At 42.1% G+C, this 23,034-nt stretch overlaps 1 protein-coding gene across 2 annotated transcripts in view; it reads right to left on the minus strand.

Annotated features, from left to right (window-relative positions):
• Window positions 1-17,558, minus strand: part of LOC124797982 (venom dipeptidyl peptidase 4-like) — a 194,332-nt gene extending 176,774 nt beyond the window's left edge. For both annotated transcript variants that reach the window (XM_047261161.1, XM_047261160.1), the window contains exon 1: window positions 17,408-17,558. The gene's annotated coding sequence lies outside the window, so the exon portion shown is untranslated. The remainder of the gene's footprint in view (window positions 1-17,407) is intronic.
• Between the last annotated feature and the right edge of the window lie 5,476 nt (window positions 17,559-23,034).

Here is a 23,034-nt window from a genome sequence, read left to right on the forward strand (position 1 = left end):
CTGAATATGCGAGTACAATACTGGCTAAGTTAGTCAAGGAAATAGTAATCAAGATAAGTATTTGGGCTGTTTAAGCTTTTTTGAGGAGGATACAAACTGTTAACTGAAATTGAATTTTCATTTCGTAATACACGAAAAACTTTCAATACCTATCATTCGACATAAACTGTTGTATTATCAGTGGTAATTAGTTGTTTTCCCTTACCTGTTGTCAGAGTATTTTTTGAACTAAAATGTGAAAATACAATTACTATCCCGCATTTAAGGTTGAAACCTCCCCTTGCGCTACGTGACGTTACCAACATAAAAACCTAAACAGCCTAGTTACAAGGTGTACAATAATAACTGAGCCAAGTGATCTTATATTAATATTGTACCCAAAGTTTGCTGAAACATCGAGGATTTGTTTTTAATCAAGGCAGTCAAGCTCATTACTTCTCGTGTGATCTCCATATTGTTGTGAGTACCAAACTGTAAACATTTATGTTCTAGGAGGGACAGATTAGCAGAGAGCAGCTAAATAACATTTCAAGAGTATATACTGATCACAATTGTTTAAAGAAAGATATGCCTACTAAGTTTCAAGCATTTCATACAGGTTCAATTAGTGGTTCTTTTTAAATGAGTGGATTTTTTGGACTAATTCAAGAGATCACTTTTGACTCTACTTATTTTATTAAACCTGCTGTTGTTTTACCAAAGGCGTTACACAAGTAATTTTTTTTTAGTTTTCGTTTCCATCAACGCTGTGCGTAATTGTACCTTCTTACTTTTTGCGTATGATTATTCGTTTCTGTACGAAGGCTATTCGAAAAGTAAGATCCGATAGGCTGCGGAATGGAAACGACAGTTAAAATCCGATGAAGCTAAGCACAGATGTGTTGACCTATGTCTCTAATATACGTGGTGGACGCGTCGTGTTGCTTTCTTCAGTTCTGAGCACACAGTGAGCACATAAAGATGCCGAGAACAGTAGTATCTCCCGCCAAGTGTCGGTGCCCGCTGCGAGGTTTCGCCTGATTTCGTACAAGCTCACATAACGTAACTATCACGCCTTTACTACGACAATCCTCGGCCGCACACTTCAGGGGCAATGTGGGCGTTTTCGATGGCAAGTGTTTGATCACCCACATCCAGCACGGACTTGGCGCCCGCCGGCCACTGTGGCCAAGCGGTTCTAGGCGCTTCAGTCCGGAATCGCGCTGCTGCGCAAACCACCACATGTGCTTCTTCCTCACTTTTCCCTTATCTATGCAGCCTACAGGATTGCAGTTCTAGCGGCAACGCCCAAACGTGTGCGGCTGTCACTGTGTGGAAGTCGGAGTGTAAGTTGTCGGAAAACATTAAGTCTTGCAACTCAGTACGTTAAAGTGGTCGTGCCTACTGGACACAGAAACCGTGTAAGTGGCACTAGTCTAGTACTCGTCTGTCATTAGTTAAGACTAAAGTGCGCGTCATTTATGTTGGCGGCCGAGTTTAGATTCGTTCTGCGCATCTCACGTCAAAAAATACAGTCAGCCAATGAACAGAGAACGACGTTGCCAGATCTCGACTGCAGAGCAGAGTACAGACGAGTGTCTTCAGTTTTAGAAACGTTCAGTCATAAATAAAGTAATAGAACAAAAGCAATGTCTTGATAGCAGACTTTGTTTTTTGAAAGTTTGGAAAAACCATTCTTTATACCAATTGCTTCATTTTCTATTAATTAATTAAACCAAACAAGCAATAAGACTCTTAATTCAGGCGATAGCAAGGAAAGGTGTTTGTATCAATTTCACAAACCGCTTTTTCGCAATAAAGAACAGCGGTAATTGTTTATTTCCTATTGTTACTTCGACGAAGTGCGAGTAATTCATAGGCATACCAACAGTGTTTGTCAGAATTTTGCGTGCCCTGTTAGATTCCTTATGGAGAGGCAGTACAGGATGAGCTGCGCTAGCGTAACGGTTAAGGCGTTGGGTTAGTAAGCGATAGGTAGAGTTCAAATCTTGTGCAATACGAAATATTTTCTGTATTTGAAAACAATATCGAAGTGTCTTACTTCACGAATTTTATTCGTTTGAATGCAATTTTTTTGAAATTTCTAGTGCTTTGTCTCTTCATTAACCCTTTCGCTGCTGCAGTCACGTGCTCCCCGCATTCCGCGCTGTGCGCGATTTTGTCATCACTGCACTGCTCGCCTGTGCAGACACATGGTGTTCCCACTGCTTTGACACACTTGTCATTCGATTTCATTAAAACTATTTGGCCCAAACATTAGATTTTTACACATCTTCTTGACTGATACCTTCCCCCCATAAATGACTTAATTTTGTTTCGATGTTCAACCCAGTTATTGTGCAGCATTAAATGTAGTAAACCATTGCACGAAATTTTGAAGAGTTTGCAGAGGTAAAAGTCCATAGCGTATACTTTCCGTATGGTCGATTTTAGTTGCCACAATGTTGAGAATGAAATGTGGACAAGGTACCTAAATTTCATATAAAATTTACTGTATAACAATATCTCATTTAATTTAAGTACCACATAGGTGTCGTATGTAATATTGAGAAATATTCCGTCTTTCGCGACTGTAATAAAAGTTTTTTTACACCGGGTGCGTTTGGCTTTATTTTAAAGCACTTCAATCAGTCAATGGAAGTGGGGGGAAGGTATCAGTCAAGAAGATGTGTAAAAATCTAATTTCTGGGCCAAATAGTTTTTGTGGAATCGAATGATAAGAGTGTCAAAGCAGTCGGAAACACCATGTGTCAGCATAGGCGAGCAGTGCAGTGACAAAATCGCGCACAGCGCGGAATGCGGGAAGCACGTCTCTGTAGCAGCGAAAGGGTTAATGCGGCCGTGGTGGCTTTACTTCATAAACTGCGCGCTCCCCTTCTAAGCGTAAGCTTGTGAACTATACTATACTATGGCGCTGCTTCTCTTGGCGCGTGCGTCGTGTGCAGCTGGCAACGCAGCAATCTCCCGCATCTGGGCGGGCATGCGCGAGCCGCCAAGATAAAAGAATTCAGCTATAGGAACGGGGGAAAATATTAATTACGATCAGTAGGTTGCAACATCCCAGGCCCAACAAGATAATAGGTCCAGGAAACCCAGTAATTATTTCGTACGTTCCACGTAAGTTGTGACGTACATTAAAACCAGCGCTAGTTCGCATTATTGTAGCAACTTATTCACATATCATTCTGAGTATGGGTTTATCTAAGGTTCTAAACAATACATCCACGCATCCTTCAACAATCAAGAGGTAACATCCGATAACAGTGTCTTTCCTACACGGAAAACTGAATGTAAAAATACTATACTCCACTTCTTATTTATTCTCCGTCTTGAACATACTGCACCTAAAAAGTACTTTTCACCAGAGGCGTTTCGATTTTGTGTATAAAGTATCTTATGTGATCATTCTGGAAATGTTGATACACAATATATCTCTTGTTGTTGTTGTTGTTGTGGACTTCAGTCCGCACACAGGTTTGTTGCAGCTCATCATGCTACTCTAGTTTTGTGTCTTCTGATGGCGACATCCTCCTGAGTAGTCCCCGTTCGGAGATCCGAATGGGGCACTATTTTATCTCCGGAATATTTTACCCAAGAGTATACCATCTTCACTTAACCATGAGTAGAGCTGCATGCCCTCAGGTTAAATTACGGCTGTAGTTCTCCTTGCTTTCAGGCGTTCGGAGTACCAGCACAGCAAGGCCATTTTGGTTGATGCTATAAGGTCACATCAGTCAGTCATCCATACTGCTGCCCCTGCAACAGCTTAAAAGGCTGCTGCCCTCTACAGAAACCACATGTTTGTCTGACCTCTCAACAGATGCCCCTCCGATGTGGTTGCAACTACGCTACGGCTATCTGTATCGCTGAGGCATCCCACCAACGGCAAGGTACGTGGGTCATGGAGGGGTGAATCTTACCCTATTAAAAATATTAGTTAGATCCAGCGGGGATAATATGTACAACTCACTTGTCAGTAATATTACTACTACTGCTATTATTATTATTCGAATTTGGCTAACTCAGCACCAGGTGAAACAGCTGATTTTTTTTCTTTTTTTCTGCTTCTCAATACCTCTTCATTTCTGCTCTCTGTTGTTATTTTCTTCTTTCTTTTCTTCATGTACATCCTCTCTTCTTTTGTGCTTTCTTCCGGAAATCCTTGATTTTTTGTACATTCTCCCTGAATTAATATGTGTTTTCTATGTCTTCGTTATTTCCAAATACCGTAGACCTCTCGTCGCTTTTATAAACCATGAAATTTTGATTGTTGAATTTCTGTCTAGGAAGTTGAATATTTTTGCTGTCCTCTTGTTATTCACTCTTTTTAAGCAGCTATGAAACGAAATCCTCCACTTTCTTATTGTGTCTCTTATATTATTGTTTTTCAATACACCTACTTCTTGTTTCTCAATTTCCAAATTGCATTTTCACACTTCCATCCCAACATTTTTGGAATTTTTCTTCTTTCTTTCTTCTCCCCTTCTTCTTTCGAATAACCCATTTGGAGCGTACGATGAATCAACTTTGGATACTGTTCATTGTATTAGATTTCCTTAGTTCCCAAATTTCCTTCATCCTCTTAGTGTTGTCCCTTCCTTCTTGAGCCCACTTTCGTCTAGTTGTTTTCTTTCTCTCCTGAAATTCTGCCTTTTGAACTGCCTTTCTGGAATGTCTTTTGTTTTCTTTTGTGTCTATTGTAGTTCCAGCGTTTTCCATGTCCTTTACAGTCTCTGAGAACCATGTGGGCTTGGATTTGTATCTATTGAGTAATGTGAATATCCGCTTGGTTAGTCTGTTGTTATCCATTCTGAATATATTCCCAAAAAACAGTAGTCTTCTCTTCCTCATTACATCAGTTAGTTTTTCAGTTTTCAAGTAAAGCTCACTGTTTGGTCTTAACCTGATACAGCATTATCGTTTCTTTTAGCTCCCAGCATTTTCCTTAAAATTATTCTTTCGACCTTCTCTAGTTTCTCAAGATCTCCATTTCTTGTTAAATTAAGTATTTCTGCCGCATACGGAGCTTCAGGTCTGGCCACTGTTTGGTAGTGTCTTAATTTCATGTTCCAGAACAAGGAGTTTTTGTTATAAAAACGTTTTTGGTCATTTTAAACACTATTTCCATTTTGCGCATCTAGCGGGCCAACCATAGCGCCATCTGGTTTCCCCCTTCAAGCTAGCCAAGTTTCGTTCTTTGTAGTTTTTTCGTTTGACGCTTATTTCGTGAGATATTTGGGCCGGTCACGATCAATGGACCACCCTGTATAATTCTAAAGGAAGATTAGGATCTTGATGCACACGAATACGATCTCAGTGGCTTCAGAACATCTCCGCGACGCTCTGCTTATGACATGTGAGGAACTTTGTGAGGCTTGTTTCCACCAGCCTGACTACCTTAAATTCTGAAACATGATTTAGATAAGAAAAAATATTTAAGCATTGAAACCATTACTACTTGGACCACGAACATGGGCAGAAATTGCTACACATTGCAGTCTGTCTAGAATAGTTACGTTTGATCAGTTTTGTGTTGAATTGTTGCTTCACGTGAATCGTCGACGAGAGACTTCGAGACAGAGTTGAAACCAAAATCGATCGGATAGAAAGATTTCCCCAGGAAAAAAAGGACGAAGTCACTATAAGGGCAAACAGGGTGGTTCCTTGCATACAATTCCAAGAGATCGTCCTGGCAAACAACGTTTCGCTAACACAAGTCCCACAGGAAACCATCATAGTGGCTTTAAGCAAAAGCTGCCCTGATCAGTGTGCAGATATCAGCCGCTCAAGATCGGACTGCAGGCCACGCATTGGAAATGTCATAACAGAAAAGTTCAGCGAGTACACTTGAGAAGTGTTAAAAGGTAGATGTAGGACAAAATTGCGAAAAAAATTCGAATTTTTTATTGTGTAATTTATTGGACAGATTATTTAAGAATAACATAGCAAAGTTTCATAATGGAATTCTGGCTACAAGTATGTTTTAAAAAAGCTTGTTTTGGCGTCTGCGCCTGCCACGCCACCTCTTTCTATGCTGTGATCCACACCTTCTCTACACTAGAAATTTTTTGTGCATTAGTTTTTCGTTCACACAATCGCAACGAACTACAGATGAATCCAGAAGGCTGACATAAAGATTATCTTTGCTTGTTCCTTTAAAGTGTTTTTTTAATAGTACGTGCTACAAACTTATTTCAGTTTTTAGTTTTGCATATATCAACCTGTTTTGCTTGAAATGGGTCCTAACAGTGGACGCATATTCAAAAAAGTGAAGAAAAGTCGAATTTCACGAATGAAAGGTATAGGAAATTTAAATAACAGTGTTACAGATGCTGCTCTTACGTGTGAAGAACAATTTTCGATCAAAATAACTGAGTTCATTGAAGAAGAAAATTAGTGAGGGAATTGATGATGCTGTGTACAGTGCCAAAGACGAGTTTTCCAGTGGATTTGGGTTAACTGATTTAGAAATACTTATCCATATGATTAATGTTTCGTGTATATGTGGTAAATGTGGGTCAAAACTGTATGATGACTGTGAGAAAATTGGCATTGTAAGTAATATACATATTTTACGTAAAGTTTGTAAATATGATGTTCAGTTCAAGACTTCTGCTCTCCATGAGAAGATGTATGAGGCGAATATAAGATTGTGTTACGCCATGAGATGCTTAGGTGTAGACAGAGAAGGCACAAATTTGTTTTGTGGCTTGATGAACATGCCTGCATCAGTGACTAGATTCAGTGATTACAACAGAACATAGTGCTCTTGAAGTTGGGTGCAAGGAGGGCATCAAAGCAGCTGTTGAGGAAGCTGTAAATATTAAGAATGAAGGGGAAGAAAGACACTGTGTAGTGAAATCAGAGCTGCGTCCGTCTTGTGATGGAAACTGGATGGCCGGCCGCGGTGGCCGAGCGGTTCTAGGCGCTTCAGTCTGGAACCGCGCTACTGCTACGGTCGCAGGTTCGAATCCTGCCTCGGGCATGGATGTGTGTGATGTCCTTAGGTTAGTTAGGTTTAAGTTATTCTAAGTTCTAGGGGACTGATGACCTCCGCTGTTAAGTCCCATAGTGCTCAGAGCCATTTGGAAACTGGATGAAGAGGGGCCATACATCACTTCACGGTCTATCATTTGTTATTAGTGTGGATACAGGGAACATCTTAGACTTCCAAGTAATAAGCAAATATTGCTCTCAGTGTGACGCAAGAAGAACAATGATAGCAGTGAAGAAGAAAGATAGCAGCAAGAACAGAAGAAAGTAAGCACCAAGAATTACTAGGGGTCAATTGGTGGGACGGAAAAAGCTGGGATGAAACTAATATTCCGAAGGTCAGTTGAACAATATGGTGTTACGTATGTGAAGTGTCTAGGTAATGGAGATTACAGTGATTTTAAGGCCGTTTTAGAGAGCAATCGTTATGGCTCACAAACGAAAATTGAAAAATTGGAATGTGTGGGGCATATCAAAAGCGAATGGGAGGTAGACCTCAGATTTTAGAAAAAAATGAAAAGCAAGAAATGAGAAGACGTAAAGCCACTGGGGGGTGTTAACAGACTGACAGACTGACAGACAAGGAAATTCACACTTTACAGCCATCAGGGATAAATTAAATAGTCTGAAAACAATGCAGCAAGCCACGTGGGTAATATTCTCTTCACAAACTTTCCACAGATGATAATTTTCAACATTTCCTTTGTGACATATCGTTGTGCTAATATATTCAGGCAGAAGGCAGTGGAAAGTCATAAACCCACAAACATGGTTTGGTACTTGCTGTTTTAGATGTTATAAAACAAACTTTCAGGTTCCTAGCCAATCCTGAGCTGTTGAAAAACGTGTACGTGGGAAAACACAGAATACAAATGAGACCTACAATCACACTATACAGATACGTTGTCCAAAAACAGTATTTGTGTTCTCAGTTGTTGTGAAGATAGCTGCATGTGATGCCTGTTTAGTGTTCAGTAGTGGAAATGTAGGTAGGATTAAGTGCCTGCTGAGACTAGGCTTCCACCCAGGTGCATTCACACTCAGAAGCATCGATAAAGTGCTATTGGACAAAGCTCAGGCAGCAGAGGAAAAATTTCAAAATTTGGCTAGATAAAGGAGGCAGGAGAAGAGATTACTCCAGGAAGACGAGGAAAAGAATACTGATTATGGATATGGACAGGATTAGTCACTAGAGGTATAGCAATATAGTCCAAAATTGAAACTAAAACTGTAAATGCGAAACATCGTAAACTACGTTTTTTGAGCTAAAATGTACCTTTTCTCAGGTACTATAAATGCTAACTTCCTGAAATTTGGTATAGTTCTTAAAAATTACTTACTAAATAAGCCTGCGCAGTACTTTTCCTTTATCTTTTCTCTGAGAAAAGTTCTCCTTTAAAATTTGAGAAAAATTGTGCAGTCCCGGTTAACACAAAACTGCAAAATTAATTTCAAAGCAACTATGACCTCAAAAAAATCTGTTGGACACGTATTAGTTAGCCTCTTATGCAGATGTAACCTGTGAAATTCCCTTTTTATTGCTTGGTTAGTTAACGAGAAAAAGTACACTATAGAAACAATGGCAATTAAAAATTAAAATCCTTATAAAAGACATGTCGATGCGCATTTGCAAACAAAAATTGCACAGAATATCAGACATTATGTTGTACGTAGTAGTCTGAAGTTTTACTATTTTAGCTGTAATATTTTTGGAGATATATAAATACAAGAATGCATTTTGCCATAGTCTGCCTTACAACAAAAGTCAAATATGTTTCGACTTATTTCTAAAGCTGCAACTTTTGCGTCGACGTAGTTTTCCGTCCCTGGAAGAGCTATTTGCAGTAGTTCCGCGAATCAATCGACAGATAAACATAGATGATGACCTAGGTATTACAGTACAGCTTCCCAGGCGATAGAACTGTCATTTAGTATCAAGGAGACTATACTGGACGATAGAAAAAAATGCTGTAAAACATTAAGTTGTACAGGAAAGTAGCAAAAGCATGCACATTATTTGTGAACTTTACCGCACACTTAACACGTAACTCCCAACAAGGTAACACTGTACTTGGGGGGGGGGGGGTACGTTGACCTCGAACGACCAGCGATAACAGTTATCCTTTTTCTATATGCTTGAAGCAGACACGACGTAACGCAAATTCATATGCTCTGGAAGAGCTATCTTCAATCGTTCTACGAACCAGTCGACAGATTAACAGAGTGGATACCCTGGATAGAACAGTGAAGCTTCCCAGATGATGAAACTCTATTTGGAATCAAGAAGATTGTGTTGGTTCAAATGGTTCAAATGGCTCTGAGCACTATGGGACTTAACATCTATGGTCATCAGTCCCCTAGAACTTAGAACTACTTAAACCTAACTAACCTAAGGACAACACACAACACCCAGCCATCACGAGGCAGAGAAAATCCCTGACCCCGCCGGGAATCGAACCCGGGAACCCGGGCGCGGGAAGCGAGAACGCTACCGCACGACCACGAGATGCGGGCGATTGTGTTGGAGAATTGTAAAAAATAAATAAATAAATAAATAAATTGCTGTAGAATATTAAGCTGTGCAAGGTAGCAACGAAAAAATGCACTCATTATTTATAAAATTTACCTCACATTTAACACGTAACTGCCAAGAACGCAGCACTGTGCTTGCGGGCGTACGTCGACTGAAAGCGCCCAGCGACAACAGTTTTTCTTTACATCTGCTTGACGCAGACACGACGTAACGCAGATTCAGAAGCATGAAATGCTGGCTGCAGCTACGCATCGATAACAAAGGATTCACATACAACTGGCGCCTCAAGTGATGACAGGCGGGACGTTCGCAGCGCAAAGCGCCAAACGCCAAGATAATAGAACAACATGCTTTCTACCACGAGTTATGTTCATTTCGACGGCAATATTTTAAAAAGTTGCGCAAAGAGCGATGGTCCACTAACTCCACAATGCGTGCCCCCAAAAATATGGATTTTATACCTTTATTTGTCGATAACGTGTTTACAAAACAAATTGTATACACACTGCACAGCACAATTAAAGGATCACTTTTTCGAAATTCCGTTATTCCCACCCATTGCGACGCTTAAATTTGACATTTGGCTCAAAGGTGTGTGCAGCCTTCCTCTGTAATGATGCAAAACCGTGGAGCCCTGTGACGTCATGCTCGGGACTCGATGACACTTCAGACAGCAACGTATCGACGTTTGCGAAAAAAAAGGTCACTGCTCAGAAAATAATGTGACTTGTGAGGTGGGTCATATTGGCACCAAATCTCACCACAATTCTGCCCAGTGCCACCGTGGGCATCTCACACGATCGGAAGGTCGTCACACGACCTCTCCCCCTCGCCCTCCCCCCCCCCCCCTTACCGACATTTTACCCCTTCTTTTGACGCCTCTGCGATGGAGGTCAGAACCGCAACGCCCAGCGTTGATATCATTTGGTTTTCTTATGAGTGGTCGAGGAAAACATACCACACACACCGCCACTCAGAATCCACACGAGAAGGTTTCTGGGAGTGGTACAAACGTCGTCAATGGAAGCACCCCTTTCCATGTAGCATTGATTCCCACGCATTTTGCTGTCGAAAACGACAGATCGCAGCGTGTTGCGTAACAGGAAGACTTCTTCACAACATCACTGCTGACACCCTCTAGCGTTGCAACCTTTCTCGAAGGATATTATGGGCCTGCATCCAGATCGAATGCAAACGCACCCGTTTGGAGTGCAGCGCAACTGCTATAACCTGACATAATCTAACCTAACCTAACGTTTTGCTCTCTTGTATCGGTTGGAACTACTAGGGGTCGTTCAAAACCATTCGACGAAATCTGAGCTTGATCCAAAACTGTTAAGGGTGTTTATGTTTTTCGAAGCTTATATTTTGTGTCCTCCTGTGGCGTGGTCATGCAACATTGACACATGCGTGAATAGAACAGCTGCCGCGCGGGATTAGCCGAGCGGTCTAATGGCGATGCAGTCATGGACTGTGCGGCTGGTCCCGGCGGAGGTTCGAGTCCTCCCTCGGGCATGGGTGTGTGTGTTTGTCCTTAGGATAAGGTAGGTTAAGTAGTGAGTAAGCTTAGGAATTGATGACCTTAGAAGTTAAGTCCCATAAGATTTCACACACATTTGAACATGTATTGAATAGAACAGCAAAGTCTTCCAAGACCCCTATTATCGACAAAACCATCGGCGCTACCCGAGCATCTTTATTATGAATTTTGAAAATACACCTGTACGACAGAACCTGCGACGAGAATACCATGAAGGAGCCTGAAGGCAGGCTATGCAGCTCCTCTTTCGTCGCTACCATGCTGCCCTTGTGCCTGATAGTAAGCCATCCGAAATAGGAGAGTGTCAATGTTCTGCAAGTGCCTAGAACGTGGAGAAGAAATTTAAATTTAGAGGTTTTGTGATGACACTGAAATTCTGTCACAGACAACACACTACTAGGAAGAGGAGCTGAAACGAAAGCAGTGTCCTGAAAAAGAGATTATAACACGAAAATAAACAAAAGTAAAACAAGGGTAATTAAATGTAGTTGAATGAAATCAAGCGAAGCTCAGGAAATTAGATTAGGAAATGAGACATTAAACGTAGTAGATGAGTTCTGTTAACTGGGCAGCGAAATGACGGACGACGACCGGTGTAGGGAGGATGTAAAATGCAGACTAGCAGTAACAAGAAAAGCATTTTCCGAACAAGAGAAATATGTTAACAACGAATATAAATTTAAGCGTTGGAAATCTTTTCTGAAAGTGTTGTGGGTAGCATGCAACGGCCTTGCTGCAGTGGATACACCAGTTCCCGTGAGATCACCGAAGTTAAGCGCTGTCGGGTGTGGTCGGCACTTGGATGGGTGACCATCCAGGCCACCATGCGCTGTTGCCATTTTTCGGGGGACACTCAGCCTCGTGATGCCAACTGAGGAGCTGCTCGACCGAAAAGTAGCGGCTTCGGTCAAGAATACCACCATAACGCCCGGGAGAGCGGTGTGCTGACCCCACGCCCCTCCTATCCGCATCTTCTTCTGAGGATGACACGGGGGTCGGATGGTCCCGGTAGGCCACTCGTGGCCTGAAGACGGAGAGTTTTGGGTCGTAGCATCGTACGGAAATGAAACCTGGAGGGTAAGGAGATCACACAAAAAGGGAATAGAAGCTTTTGAAATCTGGCGCTGCAGAAGAACGCTGAAGACCTCGAATCCAAATCGCAAAAAGAAAAATTTGTGACACTTCTAAAAGAAGGGATCGGTTGATAAGACATATCATGAGGCATCAAGGATTAGTCTGTTTGGTACTCGAGGGAATTGTGGGCTGTAAAAATTGTAGAGGGATGCCTAGGCTGAATATAGTAGGCAGATTCAAATGGATGCAGTAGTTACGCAGAGATTAAGAGCTTGCGCAGAACGGAGCAGTGTGGGAGAGATGCATCTGTCCAGTCTTTGGGCTGAAAACCACCACAAGAAAGTCACTACACAAGTAAAAGAGTGATCTGTTATCAGCTACGATGTGTGCTGTGCGTTCTCACATATCTTTTTTAGTGATTTGATGTATCGCTTACATATTAAGATCCTGACTGCACGGTATGTACAGCTGTCTAAGGATCAGTTAACAGTAAAAAAAAAAAAAAAAAACAGTCGTTTTCACTAAGGTAGTCTTTCTCACGCAGGGAGCTACAGCGACAGCGCATTTTATGCACAACTTGGCAGAAGTAAACCCCACAGCATTAATGTATGAATGCACTAACAAGAATGCGGTGTCAGTACCTGGAATGGCATTGTCGATCACCACATAAAGCTACATGTGTGACTACCAACAACGGCTGGATAAAATTATTTGGGTGTCCTGGATGCCTGTTAATCGGAACGGTTGTAAAACGTTAATCTGGTCCATCGTATGAGCATCTGGTACATATTTGACCGAGCTCTGTCTTCTGTTGCAAGGTGGGTCACCACATGGGCAATTCATTTCCTTCAGAATGTATTGGCAGTGGAGGCCCTACAACGTGGTCAGCCAGATATTCTTTGTGTGGGGTAATCTGAAATCCCTATTTAATACTAATATCTTTAAAGTCCGACGAAGCATACGACAAGCCTACGAAAGTAGGCGAAGGGATCCAGACACGATGCATCGTTTTCAACAATTAAGTCTGCGACAAACCAGAGCTTGCTTGCACGCCATGACCGTTATTCCGAGCACTATTTAATAAGCAACTGTGCAGCTTTGGGCATTGTGTTTCCCGTTTAAACTCTTGTATTGCGTTCTTTTTGTTCCACTGATACATAAATCAGTGTCCGTATTTTGTGTTGTGACTGTTTTGTCTGCTCTTTGAAAACAGTTCCAACAAGAACGAGGTGAGTAAAACAAAAAACGATACGTCATAAAAATGTGCACACACAGTAATAGAGTTCTTTGTCAATTTCTGTTTCTTCTTCCAAACTAACATCAGATTTGGTAACCCAGGTCGCTAACGCGTGCTTGTCTGGTAGCGCTTGACTCAGAGGTACGTCAGTTAGACCCCTGGTGGTGGATAAAATTTTCAGAGGCATTTTTGGACAGCAACGGGAGGAGAGATGGTGGAGTAAAGTCACTGAACACCAGTCTTTGCTTCAGTGTCCTGGCTTAAATTGCGAACCTTGCCGCAGTGTCTCATGAAGTGAGGACATGTGATGTTTTTGATCGAGCTGAGTCCGTCAGACTCGGCTCGATGGCCCACTCGAGAGCAGTAGGCTACTTGTCGGCATCGGTTTCACCTTCTCCCTTCCGTTCATCGATAACAACGCAAACCTAACACTACACTTTACAAGCACTCAGCACAGTCACACTCGCGTCACTAATACTCACTTGACACTTCAACACAGGTTGGAGGAAGACAACGGCGATTCATCTCCATTAGGACCTAGCCAAGAATGGCGCTGCTAGATTGCTGCATCGCTCCCCTACGCTCATTCCGTGAGTATGAGACTATATCGACTTTTCTTTCAAATTAGAGTCGATACACAGTAGCATTCGACGAAAATAAGATAGAGAAATAGGGAAAAAATGGACGCATTATTATCTCACGTTCAACCGCACTGTCACGCGAATCCGAATCCCTTTGTGTGATAGTCTACTCCACGGTGACACTGCTATAACGTGAGCCAATTGTACAACTTCGCAACGGGTCCCCTTGCGTTAAAGGTGCGTCACCCCAAGAGTATTACAACCCTGATGAAGGCCACTCGTAACTGAAAGACTTAGACATCAGTTTAAACATGACAACGTCTACAACGCAGAGGAATGTTATGCAAAACCTCCCTCTGCCTCCAGCAGCCCGACAGGAACACTTAGCAATTCCCTTCATATATCTCGGCTGCCTGAAATTCGGTTCCACTGCCACTTCTTGCCACAGGAAAATTAAACGAGAAAAACATTTTTTTTAAATAAAGTAATTTTGGGTATTAGGGAGCGTCATTACAAAACACTGAAGCCACCAAATTGCCGACATCTCGCTCGTCTTGATGCGGTCCTCTTCAGGGCGGTTAACTGCTGCAAACTGCTGAGTGTCTTCCTCCACATGCTGTCTAATTCGGTTGTCTGGTGACTACCGTCGACTCATATCTGGGATATCATTGGATAATTTAAAGAGAGGTTGCTATGGAGAGAGATGGCTGTACGGCAGGCTGTTGCTCGTGCTACTGTGGTGGCTGATTGGAAGGCAACTCTAGCAGGAGCGGGTCGGCAAGTTATTTCTGTGTTATTCTAGTGAGTGACTGGTAGGCTACTCTCTCTGCTATTTGGTAAGCAACAGAAAATCGGCAGCTTGTATCCAGCGGGCAGTGTTTTCCTGCAGCGACGCGTGAAGGGCGTACGGCAGTTTCCTTGTGGCCGCTATTTGTGCTGTTAAACCCGGGTCAAGTAATGTCGCTGACTGACGAGCACACGCGTTCCGCCTTGCTGCAACCGCTGCCAGCCAGATAACCGAAATCGACAATTTATAGGGGAAGACGTTCACCAGTTTCCAGCAGTTAACCGCCCTGGAGCCGGCCGCTGTGGCCGAGCGGTTCTAGGCGCTTCAGTCTGGAACCGCGCGACCGCTACGGTCGCAGGTTCGAATCCTGCCTCGGGCATGGATGTGTGTGATGTCCTTAGGTTAGGTATATTTAAGTAATTCTAAGTTCTAGAGGACTGATAAGCTCAGATGTCAAGTCCCATAGTGCTCAGAGCCATTTGAATTTTAACCCCTGAAGAGAGTGGCAGCAAGTTGGTCGAAACTCCGGCAATTTTCTTGCTTTAGTGTTTTACAATGACGCTGCCCAACAACCAAAATTATTTTAATATTTGAAGCACTACTGCAGGCAAGGTCGCATTTAAATTTTTATTTGGATGACCGATTTCAATAGTACTTTGCTGTCATCTCTGGATCTCACCTTTTTCAAAATCGTGCCTTATGTTTTGACGATGTTGAAAATTAAAATAGTTTGGAAATTCAAGCTCTACCAGCATGTAGATCACAACCAATCAGCATCTCATTAATAAAATGCTGTTTACAATCACGTTGCCATGCAACTTTCGTCGCTTACGTGCGACCACAATCATGCTCGTCTGGAGTTGTTTGCAATACAATCTATTGATAGCCCCTTGATCAGAATGTCTGTAATATGCAAAATCATTTTATTCTAAGCCTACGAACGTATAATTTTTTTGTAGTTCAACGGATGACATTATGTATCTGTAATTCATTTATGGCTTATTCTGCACATTACGACAAGAGGAATGTACCCTCTATTTAATCTTCCTGTGCACCGACAGTGATTCTTCCCCAGTCTCAAGGTGTTCTTCGCATATAAAGCTGGAATAACCTACTGGGAATCTTTGCTTCCTATTAGTTAAATATCAGATAAACTAGTTTTTAATTTGTACCATAAAATATAAGTTAAGGCTCAATTTATTTACAGGCATAAAAAGTTTTAAATGGAGTAGGTAACGCAAGCGTCATTATAGTAATGCAAGAATAAGACAATGAAATATAGAAACAATGACTGCTTGATTCGTTCTGGCTGTGCCCCACCGCCAGCACAAATGTTGGCTTCGTGATACCAATTGTAGGAGCGTTTCACATTTCTCGATCTTATGAAATTCGATTATATGGCCAATTATGACAAAATGAATATATGTGCTATCACATTTTATATTTTTTGACGACACGTTCGTGAACATTTCACAACGCTGTAACTGGTTTCGACCAGCCAGTTGTCATCTTTAGAATGTCAATAGATAAAAAGAGGAGACAAAGAAGCATTATAGAATATACAAAATCTATCAAGTACCTACATAATGATCAGTGTTCTACGTATTATTGTGTGGATGATTACTTGACTGATTCTCTATTTCTATAACAGTTCTTTGTGTCCTTTTTTTTATCTGTTAACAGTATGAAGGTGACCACTGGCTGGTCGAAATCGATAGTGGCATTGTGAAATTCTCAAGTGATTGCGTTGTAAAAACGCCAAAAGTAAAAGAATGTAAGCAATCAATTACTTAATCTCCAAGGGCACCACGTCCTTTTTTGTGAACAGCCTTATGTTTGGCAAGAAAAGTGTTTGGATATCAGTGGGTCACACTATGCATCAAATTTTTTTACTGACTTATAGCTAACTGCGTATTACACAATATCAGTAATGGTTCTAATATTGAACCACATGCTGCATCATTAATGATTTCTCTCTAGTCGAAAAATGATCGCTATGCACACCAATTAATCTGTCTACGATGACTCTCTGTTTTCTATTATTAACAAATCCAGTGAACCAGAAAAACCCATGTTAAATTATTGTAAATTTGCAGGCATAAAACGACACATTAGGAGTAGGTAACGCGAGTGTATAACTGTAATAAGACAGTGGAATTAACACGAAAACAACAGTAATTGTAGCTTAATACCTGTTGGCGTTGTCCCACCTGCAACACAACGGGAATGTCTGGAGCATCTAGCATTTCTCGTTTTGTCGAGTTCGTTTACAGTTCTAACAATATAATTGTGGAAGGAATAAGCAATTTTGTCTGGATACCGCTGTGCATGAAATATTTTTACCGTCACCCTGTATTTAACGCTGATTGCAGTGATCCTAAAATGGAACCCTGTGGAACACCAAGAGTGATTTGAAACTAGTCAAGAGGACGGTCACTATGCACTCCGATGGAACTGGCTACGATGAGTATCTGCTTTATCTTAGTCGTTAGGTGAACCAATTTTTAGATTAATACCATAAAATCTAAGTTAGGTGATAGAGCACTTCCAGGTATAAAAGTTGCCTGAAGTAGGTAACGTGAGCACCAGTGCAGTGCAAGAACAGTTAAACATAGGAATGAATATAGTAAAGAGCAGTGACGGTAGCATAATATCTGTTTACCTGTGATATAACCGAGAACGGTGCGAATCCGCTAGCAAGAGCGTCTGGTTGGCTGCCGTGTGAGGCTGTGTCGCTCGGAAGAGGTGCGGCTGGGACGCCGCGCTGCAGTCTACTGGCCACTGGCTACTTGCTACTGGCGCTGCCCGCGACCCGCTGCGACCGCTGGGCAGAGGCGCTCAGAGCGCTCTCGACCCACGCGCTGACCTCCACACTTATCACCCCATGTACAACACGACCATATGTAAGCAACCTACGGTAGTAGGTCGCCGGAAACAGTCCAGTATCAGTAAGATCATTTTCGGGATTTCTGACCATAAGTAAACCCAGTGAATAAATTAGGATGTCATATCTCGCTTCGCTGACGTACATCTTTCGTTTTAGTTCCGCACTTTTGCTCTTTGGCTGTCGACATTTTTTTACGTTATGTACTGACACGCAACCATCACGGCAACAGAAAATATGCTTATTGTAAACGGCTCTTTATTCGAGGGAAGTAATGTGTGTTATCGAGAAGGAAACTCAAATTGTATCCACACACACAGACACACACACACACACACACACACACACACACACACACACACACACACACAAGACGCATCATGAAGGAATTCTCCGAATGGAACGGAAATCGTTAGTTGATGTACATGTACAAAAAAAAAAAAAAAAAAACAATGATTACAATTTGTTAAAAATTGTGAAACCTTCCAGTCTCCTCTATACCTCTTTTGTTATTGATAACCTTCGCTTTTTCCATAACCTATGAAACCTTTCCTTAGGATTTCTATCTCTTGCTTAATAATAACAAATGAAATCTTCCCTTTGAAATTTATTCTCTTTCTCAATCTTGGCATACAAATTTAATTGCTGCTTATTAAAAGTGATTTTCTGATTATATCGACGAAACATAGAATGTGTCGACGTCGTGGCCCTCAGTCGTTATCTGCAATAACCCGAAACTTTTTTACTGTTACTGGATCGCCATCTGACTGCTACATCGAACTGCGACATGAATATACTTTCTCTGGTTTACTATACTCTCTTAACTGCTGGTGGGCTGTTATAATAAGTGGCTGTATTTATTACCAAAGCTGGCGTTATTCTTTAATAGCAAAGCTGACGTAATTCTTTAATTAATTTGACTGAAGTTACGTAATTCATAATTACACTTTTTCTTGACAACAATAAAATTTTTGCAAAGTTTTACGTTGATGGTTTTTGGGATGGATTATAATCAGTAATGCAACATTGCTGGCAAAAATTAATTATATTCTGAAAACGTTTCTTCAAATATTTACTGCTGGTAACGAAATTATTTTACAAACGTTCAAATGGGACTTACTTTTTACAATAATTTTACAACTAGCATTGCGCAAACATACCTTCAGTAGTCTTGAGTTTCGCAAAGAAAATAATTCAATAATATTAGTTCCTCTTATGACAATAGTTAGTAGATGTCTCTGTACATCCGTTTATAATCTCTTGTAAATCATAGCTGGTGGCTGGCAGGCACACTACTCCTCTCAACCTCTCACTTCAGACCTGCTACCAACTCGCTTCACATCTCGCTTACTACTGACTTCGTACGAACGATAAAGTGCGGTCTTTTCTGCCAACAATGCTTTCTGGTGCAGACATACCTGCTACCATTACAAAATGTATCAATGCGCGGTGTTTCCCGCTCTTTTCTTAAAATGTATCCATACGCGGTCTCTCCTGTCCTTTTTAAAATTATATCAATTTGCGGTCTCTCTTGCTAACAATATTTTGGTGCAGACATTCCCTGCTACCACAGTTATTTCCAACACGACAGATATTAATTATTCCTACTTAATCCTATTAATAAAATAAAAACATCTTTCATAAATTGTGATTCGACAATAGACAATAGAAATACACACGTCTTACAATTGGCTGATTTATTCGACAGAAAGAACACAAATTGAGCAAGTCAATAACGCGTTCGTTCACCTCTTACCCTTATACTAGCAATTACTCGGTTTGGCACTGACTGAAAGAGTTGTTGGATGTCCTCCTGTGGGATATCGTGCCAAAGTCTGTCCAACTGGTGCCTTAGCCTGTCGGAATCCCGGTTGGTGGTTGAAGAGCCCTGTCCATAATGCTGCAAACGTTCTCACCTTGGCAGGGATGCGGCGACCTTGCTGGCCAAGGTGTAGGATTAGACAAGCACGAAGACAATCAGTAGAAACTCTCACCGTGTGCGGGCAGGCGTTATATTGCTGAAATGTAAGCCCAAGATGGCTTGTCATGAAGGGCATGTTTAGTTCTAGATTTCCGGAAGGATTTGGCTACATTGCTCAAAAGCTTCTTCTAATCAAATAGTGCGCCTGAGAAGTATCTCTCAGCTGTGTGATTCGAATGGTGATTTGCTATCAGAAGGCTCACAGGTCGTAGTAATTGTTGGGAAGTCGTCGAGTGAAAACGAAGCGATATCTGGGGTTCCCCAAGGAGGTATTATAGGTGCTATGCTTCTCTTAGTCAACACTTCCTGACAAAAAGAGTGAAGCAAAACATGGAAGCATCCAGAACTGAGGCAGGATTTCAATGATTACAAAATCCAGTCAAATTTACAAACGGTTCAAATGGCTCTGAGCATTATGGGACTTAACTGCTGAGGTCATCAGTCCCCTAAAACGTAGAACTACTTAAACCTAACTAAGGACATCACACACATCCATGCCCGAGGCAGGATTCGAACATGCGACCGTAGCGGTCGCGCGGTTCCACACTGTAGCGCCTAGAACCGCTCGGCCTCCCCGGCCGGCAATCAAATTTACAAAGACATGACAGTTGAGGCAAGTTATCAGTAAGACTTTGCACACCCTCTGGAATGAATGCATGCACTGATTCAATTGCGAGTTGCGTCATAAGGCTTTGTATCCTCTCCTTACGCAAGCTAGCTCATAAGTGTTGTAAACGGTCCTTGTATGCACTGGCACTGGGACAGAATTGCTATCGCAGCTGGCCTCGTACGTGGGACAGATCTGTGGACCTTCGTGGTCATGGGATTACCTTAACATCACGCAGACGTCTCATGTGTGGACGAGCACTGTCGCGTTGAAAAATGGCGCCGAGGACACACTGGATTGCTTCCCATATCATGACGCTAGCATTAAAATTGCTATGCCTCCCAAAACACTGCTACGATCATAAAGGTGCCAAATGGCATCCGGCGATAGATTGTCCCAAGCTTCTTGCACCGTTTGTCGCAATACGGCAGCGGTTCTTGCAGGATCTGGAGAACGAGTAAGCTCGCGTGTCATCGTATACCATAAGTGCTTAGCTGGCGGGAGATCTGGTGATCTTGTTGGCCAGTGCAGTTGTTGTACACCACGAAGAGCAAGTAGCGTCGTAGCAGCCGTATGTGGACGTGCGCTGTCCTGCTGCAAAAGCACGCCACCTTCCTGTCGAAGAAATGGCAGTAGCAGTGGGATAACAACCTGCGCAATGTAGTGGACACTGGCTACTTCACCCTGCTGAATCACCAAATGTGACTGCGAGTCGTAACTGATGTTCTCTCTTCCCCACCCCCATCACCCTCTTTCCCCGAAGTGTAGAGTAATGCCCGTGTGTCGTGGGAGAATGCACTCTGGGATAGGCAGCTTACCATATCTACGCCATATGCGTGCTACGTCCATCATTCACATCCCGACGGAGCCTACTCTCATCACTGAAAACAACAGAGCGCCATTCCACTTTCCAGAGAAGTGTTTCAAGATACCAGAGCAGCTATGCCTGGCTTCATTGTGGTGTCAGTGGTATCCTAGCCAGAATCACTCTTGACCTTAATACTGCTGCAAGCAGACAACTCACAATGGTCCTAGGTGACACAGCAGGCGCATCATAAGCCTGGAATTCGTCTGTGGATGAATGATGCGCGGTCGGGCACTGCTGCTCGCACAATGATATATCGCGACGCGTGTCTGCGCTATGCAGAACCTCGTCTACTGGTCTGGGAATTTTCCACAGCCGACTGCTGAAAGCAGCGACGCAACACAGATACTCTATGCCCAGTATGGGCATCAACCCGCCGATACGCCCACGATGCAACCCCCTTCCAATGGTTGGAGTTGTTCAAGAGGAGTACGATTCGTACGTGGGGCATGGTTCTACCATAGAATGAATGTTACAAACACTCTTACCTCTAAACTCAGCACTGTTACTGCCTGGAATATGACAGACCCGCCCCCCTGAGCTTCATCTGGTCGCCGATGAACGTGACAAATGAATCACTAACACTGCAACCCCTCAGTACGAAGATATCATACCCTGGTACCGCTGAACAGAGCCCTTGAAGGTACTTTTTTTTTACCTGATAGTGTACTGGGTACAGGTTCATCACACTTGTGCAACATCCTAAAATGGGACGCACAAGTGATTTGTAATTAGATTCCTTTGTACGCTACATTTTTGCAGTGTCCTGCCAATGAAACAACGTCTGTCACCTGCCTTACCTGTGACTGAGCGTAGGTAGTCATTTCATTCATGTTGTTATTGTTGTTGTGGTCTTCAGTCCTGAGACTGGTTTGATGCAGCTCTCCACGCTACTCTATCCTGTACAAGCTTCTTCATCTCCCTGTACGTACCGCAACCTACATCCTTCTGAATCTGCTTTGTGTATTCATCTCTTGGTCTTCCTCTACGATTTTTACCCTCCACGCTGCCCTCTAATACTAAATTGGTGATCCCTTGATGCCTCAGAACATGTCCTACCAATCGATCCCTTCTTCTAATCAAGTTGTGCCACAAACTCCTCTTCTACCCAATTCTATTCAATACCTCCTCATTAGTTATGTGATCTACCCATCTAATCTTCAGCATTCTTCTGTGACACCATATTTCGAAAGTTTCTATTCTCTTCTTGTCGAAACTATTTATCTTCCATGTTTCACTTCCATACATGGCTACACTCCATACAAATACTTTCAGAAACAACTTCCTAACACTTAAATCTATACTCGATGTTAACAAATTTCTCCTCTTCAGAAACGCTTTCCTTGTCATTGCCAGTCTACATTTTATATCCTCTCTATTTCGACCATCATCAGTTATTTTACTCCCCAAACAGAAAAACTCCTTTACTACTTTAAGCGTCTTATTTCCTAATCTAATTCCCTCAACATCACCCGACTTAATTCGACTACAGTCCATTATCCTCGTTTTGCTTTTGTTGATGTTCATCTTATATCCTCCTTTCAAGACACTGTCCATTCCATTCAACTGCTCTTCCAAGTCCTTTGCTGTCTCTGACATAATTACAATGTCATCGACAAATCTCAAAGTTTTTATTTCTTCTCCATGGATTTTAATACCTAATCCGAATTTTTCTTTTGTTTCCTTTACTGCTTGCTTAATATACAGATTGAATAACATCGGGGAGAGGGTACAATCCTGTCTCACTCCCTTCCCAACCACTGCTTCCCTTTCATGTCCCTCGACTCTTATAACTGCCATCTGGTTTTTGTACAAATTGTAAATAGGCTTTCGCTCCCTGTGTTTTACCCCTGCCACCTTCAGAATTTGAAAGAGAGTATTCCAGTCAACATTGTCAAAGGCTTTCAATAAGTCTACAAATGATAGAAACATAGGTTTGCATTTCCTTAATC

Source organism: Schistocerca piceifrons, chromosome 5 (assembly GCF_021461385.2).
Source record: "Schistocerca piceifrons isolate TAMUIC-IGC-003096 chromosome 5, iqSchPice1.1, whole genome shotgun sequence".
NCBI classification, from domain to species: Eukaryota; Metazoa; Arthropoda; class Insecta; order Orthoptera; family Acrididae; genus Schistocerca; species Schistocerca piceifrons.